At 45.2% G+C, this 6,646-nt stretch overlaps 1 non-coding gene and 1 pseudogene across 1 annotated transcript; both read left to right on the plus strand.

Annotated features, from left to right (window-relative positions):
* Positions 1-820: 820 nt before the first annotated feature.
* TRNAR-GCG (transfer RNA arginine (anticodon GCG)) lies at positions 821-892 on the plus strand. The gene has a single exon. It is a non-coding gene; the product is annotated as a tRNA-Arg (tRNA).
* Positions 893-5,109: 4,217 nt separating this feature from the next.
* On the plus strand, positions 5,110-5,662 carry LOC138093430 (epithelial-stromal interaction protein 1 pseudogene; annotated as a pseudogene).
* Positions 5,663-6,646: the final 984 nt, after the last annotated feature.

Here is a 6,646-nt window from a genome sequence, read left to right on the forward strand (position 1 = left end):
CAAAACCATCTCTTTTGTTATCTACCACCAGAGACCATGCACACTAGGGAATTCTTGCTTCTAGCTTTGGGGGCCTTAAGGGTATGTCTCAGCATCACAAACATGACTGGGCCTGAAAGGGAAAAGCAGAGGCCAGGGCTGGTGTCTTGGAGTGTGTCATGACTGCCTGGGGACCTCACAGGGCACAGAAGCAGAATCCTCATTCCTCTTCTCCTATGAATGTAGAACCACCCCTTTCTGTCCTCTTTGCTTTCTCCGTCAATCTTCCATCCCTGAATGACCCACCATCCCTGTTTGTCCAAGAATGACAGAGCTCCTGGGACTTGAAACTTAAAGAGCTAAAACCAAGGGAGTCCCAGGAAAACCAAAATAGGTTAGCCACCCTGCCTGTTCCTTTCCCCCAAAGCATCAACTAAAGAACAAGAAAGAAAACCAACCAGGGGCACAGGGCCTGGGACGTAGTAGGTGCTCGATCAATGTTTGTGGAACAAATAAACGGTACACATCCTGGGACCCCACACAGAGTAAAGCTACCAACTTTTACTATTACTATTAGAACTAATAATGATTAAGCATATGGGACTTCCCTAGCAGTCCGGTGGTTAGGACTTTGCCTTCCAATGCAGGTGGTGCAAGTTTCAGTTCCTAGTCAGGGAGTTAAGATCCCACATGTCTCATGGCCAAAAAATCAGAATGTAAACAACAGAAGCAGTATTGTAACAAGTTCAATAAAGACTTTAAAATGGTCCACATTAAAAAAAAAAAACTTAAAGAAATAATGAAAAATAATGATTAAGCACCTACTTAATCATGCAAAGCTTCCCTGGTGGCTCAGAGGATAAAGCGTCTGCCTGCGATGCGGGAGGCCCAGGTTCAATCCCTGGGTGGGGAAGATCCCCTGGAGAAGGAAATGGCAACCCACTCCAGTATTCTTGCCTGGAAAATCCCGTGGAGAGGGGAGCCTGGCAGGCTACAGTCCACAGAGTTGCAAAGAGTTGGACACAACTGAGTGACTTCACTTTCTTTCTTTTTCTTTCTTTCTTTCTTTCTTTTTCTTTCTCTCTCTCTCTCCCTCTCTCTCTCTCTCTCTCTCTCTCTCTCTCTCTCTCTCTCTCTCTCTCTCTCTCTCTCTCTCTCTCTCTTTCTTTCTTTCTTTCTTTCTTAAATACCTACACAACACACTTCTTAAACACCCCATGTAGCAGACATCTTGCAGGGTCCATTTTTAAAAATAAAATCTCTGATGTCACCTTTGCCATACATACCCATCCAGGTGGGCTGCAGTTTAAAGAGTTAAGGGTTTGGTTATTTTGTTGTTTGGTTTGGCTTTTTTGAAGGTGGTTGCCATAAAATTAAAGGGAATTGTTTCACAGAAACTTCATGTAACTACTCTATTTTAAATCTCTGTATCAGGTATTCCTTCAAAGGATGTAAAGGATAGTGAAAATAAACACTGTAGTAGAGTTTTTGTTTGTTTTCATATCTGTATGATTCTTCATAGGATCCAGGTCTGGGAGGGAAAGAAAATAAGAAACAAAGGGAAACAAGCCTATTTCTGAGACTTCCTCACTATTCCTGGCACTTCTCACTTTCAGGTAGCTCTGTTTTCCCAATCGTGGCCCCTGTGCTGCTTGATAACTCCTTGACGTTAAAGATTAGATACTTGGAACTCAAGCAAAGTTGCCCCCAGGCCCCAGAGCTTGCTCACCACTACCAGTGCTCTTCTTCCCTCCACCTCCCCACGACCCATGGGGCCCAACACAACACTGAGCACGCCGTGCGTGCCGCAAACAGCTACTGATGGGACAGACCCCTCTCACCCCCGCTTTGGCATCTCACTAATGACCGGTCTGCCATCTTTGACTTCAATTCCGGTACTGGCCCCTTTTCTTTTCTCAACAGCCTTACAGATGCAGTCATCCACCTGGACAACCTGATGAGGTTATATGACCCATTTCTCCTTGTAGCCCTGGAAGAACTGCACTATTAACACCTTAACAGCTCCCTGAGAGAAAAAAGTAAATGACATTAAGATGAGCTATACTGCTTGGGTATATAAAATCTCTCTCTGCTATGTGTGGATCCCCAAAGACTCAGTCACATTCTGAAACTGCAAATACCCAATCATGTAACCAAGAAAAATATGATACTTGCTACAATTTATTAAATGCCTGGCACAGAGCTAAGCAATACACATATATTCTCATTTATCCTGACAACCACTCTGTTAGTGGTTAAAACCACAAGCCCTGATGTCAGATCTTGGTTTAAACTCCAGTTCTGTGGCCTTGTTGGGTGGCGCTGGACAAGTGACACAAACCTCCTAGGCCCCAATTTCCAATTTACTTATAAAGTGGAGGCACAAATAACTACCTGAAAAGATTGGTGTTGGAGTCAAGGGTGGAATGTGTCTAAATAAGTTTCCACAGTCCATGTTTAGGTAAATGGTGCTGATAATGATCAAGAAGGAAGAAGATAAACCAATTCAGAGAGGCTAGTTACCTTACTTAAGGTCTCACAGCTAATCTGTGACAAATATGGAATTCAAAGCCAGGTTTAGCTCATTTTCAAATGACTTTCAGCATCAGAAGACACTCTTCCAATATCTTACTGGGACTTTCCTGGTGGTCCAGTGGTTAAGAATCCGCTTTGTCCATGCAGGGGACGCAGGTTCAATCCCTGGTCAGGGAACTAAAATCCCACATGCTGCAGAGCTACTGAATGAGTGTGCCACCACTAGAGTCTGTGTTCCATGACAAAAGAGCCCGTATATCACAGTGAGGAGCCCACGTGCTGCGGCTAAGACCCGACACAGCCAAATAAACTTCTTAAAAAAATCTCACAACTCTGAGCATTTGTGTCCCACCTTCTATTCAGCACTCCTCTGAAGGAAGCTGAAAAGATCACTTTAGGGTGCTGAGGAGCACCATTTGAAAATGGGAAACTACTGCTTTGAATAATTAATTAGTAATTAATTTTATGCAATATCACTTCCTTATGTATCTGTTATATACTGCTGCAATAATGCCAGGTGTAACAGAACACCACAGACAATGAATGTTTATTGCTCACACACCTACAGTCAGCTGTGATTTGGCTGGTCAAGTTCGGGCTCAAGTCCATCTACCATTTTTCTTGCACCAACAAGCCAGAACAGGTTCTCAAGGCAATGACAAAAGTACAAGAGAACATGCGGAAACACACAGGTCTCTTGAAGCACAGGCTCAGAACTGGTACCTTGCTCTGTTGCTTAAGTGAGTCACACAGCCAAGCCCAGAGTCAGAGTAAAAAACGTTGCACAATTAGATGGAGAGGGAGTGGCACCTTGGAACTCATTGTTTCATATTCAAATCTCCAGTGGATGACGCATGCCAGACTGTTGTTGAAGCTCCTCGCAGAGTTTGGCAAAGACCCCCATGAGCTGTACACAGCTGTCCTTAGCTCACCTCGTCTCCTTTCTCTGCAGTCACCCTCTTTGTTCAACAGTTATTGCTAGCTCTTTAATAAACCCTAGCACCAGGGAAATAGCTCAAAGCCTGGAGATCTGTTCCCTACCAACTGTGTGACCTTGGGCAAGACACTTAGCCTCCCTGAGCCTCATTATCTTCATTATGAAAACAGAGACCTTCATCTCTCTGGGGATGATTAACAACTATATAGGCAAAAAATGTTTCCTGAATGCTAGAATGATTCCTGAACTCCTGAGCAAATCTTTTGAGGTGTTTCTCTCAGCCCAGCTCCTAATACTGGGTTCTGCCTATAGCTAACTCAAACAGAAGTTGTTGCAAGTATAAGCATCTGGCCACTTCCTTTAACCTTGACATAGGACGGGAAGGGAAGCCGTTTATCTCATTGTTTGCCCAAAGGCAAGTGGGAAGTGGGAAAATGGGAGAGGTTTCCTAGAATATTCTGAAACCTAAGAGAGCCTTAGTGTTGTTGTTGAATCTCTAAGTTGTGTCTGACCCCATAGACTGCAGCCCACTAGGCTCCTCTGCCCATAGGATTTCCCAGGAAAGAATACTGGAGCGGATTGCCATTTGAGCCTTGGTGTGGCTTCTGCCTATAAAGTAGAAAGGGAAACAAACCCAAGAAATGCTGAAACTGAGCCAATTCATCTGCATCCAATGGCAACTTTTGTCCTTCAAACTTTTCCAGACGCACAGGCAGCTTAGTTGATATTCAGGTCATGGCTGTCCTTGCTCAAGCCATCCAGCATTTATCCCAAGTGGAGTCCCCTAACTCCCTTCTGCTTTGTTCTTAATCCCGAAACTAGGGGATAGTAGGGGAGGGTTAGCTCACTTCTGAGGAACAGCATATATACTCTTTACAGGTAACATATTTACTCAGAGCCCAGACTAGTTGACATCACAAATGCAAGAATGAGGCACCTGACCTAAGTTTCTGGGTAGACACTCTCAAAATAAGGGTAAGGATGGGTTCTTGCATCCTGGTTGTCTTTTCTTCTAATCACATCTCTTCTTTGCTGTATTTCATTCTTGTCTCTTTGCCCTGTGCCTTTAAGCCACAGGTCAGTCCTTGGACTGGTACCCTTATTAGAACTCACTCAGCTCAACCACAGCATATTAACCTCTCTTTCATTCCTCAGTCCAAAGTCGAAAACAATCCGCTAGATTTTCCCCAAGCTCTGCTGAAATACCTCTGGTAAGAGAGAGCTCCTGCCTCCTGAGAAATCTGTATGCAGGTCAAGAAGCAACAGTTAGAACCGGACATGGAACAATGGGCTGGTTATTGGGAAAGGAGTACATTAAATCTATATATTGTCACCCTGCTTATTTAACTTATATGCAGAATACATCATGGGAAATGCTGGGCTGGATGAAGTACCAGCTGGAATCAAGATGGCCGGGAGAAATATCAATAACCTCAGATATGCAGATGACACCACGCTTATGAGAACTAAATATCCTTTTGATGAAAGTGAAAGAGGAGAGTGAAGAAGCTGGCTTAAAACTCAACATTCAAAAACAAAGACCATGAAAACCGCTGACGCGGCTCTTCGGAGGCGCAGTCTCGAGACCCGCCACGCATCCCAGCGCCGCCCGCATCCGTCTTGAGCGGCGTCGGCAGGGGCTCCGCGGGCTCTGAACCATGTATACCGGCACCAGGGTGCAGGGCTCCGGATTCGGAGCCCCCGCCGCTTCCCGCCTGACCCGGGACCCTCCTGCCTGGCGCGGGGAGCTGGGCTCACCGCAGGCGCCCAGGCAGGGTTTGGAGGCGGCTCCCGAGAGGCCTTCGCGGGAGAGCACGGAGCACGCGGGCCCGAGGTTCACAGGTGCGTATGCCTTGATAGCACCAAATGAAAAACGAAGAAATGAGATACAACAGATGGCTGCGAAAGAGCTGGAGGAGCGGGAAAGGCGGAAGGAACCACAAAGGGTGAAGTCCATTACCCTACGGCCCATGACGCTCGGGGGAAGCCAATCAGGCTGAAGTCAGGCGGAGGCAACACCTTCAACTGATACAATCTAAATACCAGAAGAAGCTAAAGAGAGAAGAATGTGTAAGAATCAAGAAGGAAGCTGAAGAAGCTGAAGTCCAAAAAATGAGGGCAGCTCAGAGAGAGAAGAGCAACAAATTAGAGGAGAAAAAAAGACTTCAAGAAAACCTCAGAAGAGAAACTTCTAGAGAGCATCAGCAATAATAATGGATGAAAGCTGATTTCTTGGCCAATCAGAGGAGTTGAAGGAGACACAGGGATTCCACGGGAGCATGTTGCCTGGAGACAATAAGAAAGTATTTTAGTATTGTAATGTATTGTAATACATAATAAAATGCATTTGTCCTGTGGCCAATAAAAACAAAAAACAAAGACCATGGCATTCAGTCCCATCACTTCATGGCAAATAGATGGGGAAAAAAAACGGAAACACTGTCAGATTTTATTTTCTTGGGCTCCAAAAAACTGCAGATGGTGACTGAAGCCATGAAATTAAAAGACACTTGCTTCTTGGAAGAAAAGCTATGACCAACCTAGACAACATATTAAAAAGCAGAGACACTACTTTGCCTACAAAGGTCCATCTAGTCAAAGCTATGGTTTTTCCAGCAGTCATGTACAGATGTGAGAGTTGGACCATAAAGGTTGAGCACTGAAGATTGATGCTTTTCAACTGTGGTGTTGGAGAAGACTCTTGAGAGTCCCATGGACAGCAAGGATACCAAATCAGTCGATCCTAAAGGAAACCAACCCTGAATATTCACTGGAAGGACTGATGCTGACGTTGAGGCATTAACACTTTGGCCACCTGAAACAGCTAACTCATTGGAAAAGACCCGATGCCGGGAAAGATTGAAGACAGGAGGAGAAGGGCATGACAGAGGATGAGATGGTTGGATGGCATCATGGACTCGAAGGACAAGAGTTTGAGCAATCTCTGGGACGTGGTGAAGGACAGGGAAGCCTGGCATCCTGCAATCCAAGCGGTTGCAAAGAGTCGGACGTGACTGAGTGAATGAACAACAGAGAGCTCACTAAATCTTAAAGCAGCAGCCTCCATTATAGGAGACCTTCAGAGGGTACCTTAGTTAGGTTAGACTTAATTAGGTTAGGCTTAGTTATGCCTCTCTGGTGACTCAGATGGTAAAGAGTCTGCCTGCAATGCAGGAGACCCAAATTCAATCTCTG

Source organism: Capricornis sumatraensis, chromosome 17 (genome assembly GCF_032405125.1).
Source record: "Capricornis sumatraensis isolate serow.1 chromosome 17, serow.2, whole genome shotgun sequence".
Lineage (NCBI taxonomy): Eukaryota > Metazoa > Chordata > Mammalia > Artiodactyla > Bovidae > Capricornis > Capricornis sumatraensis.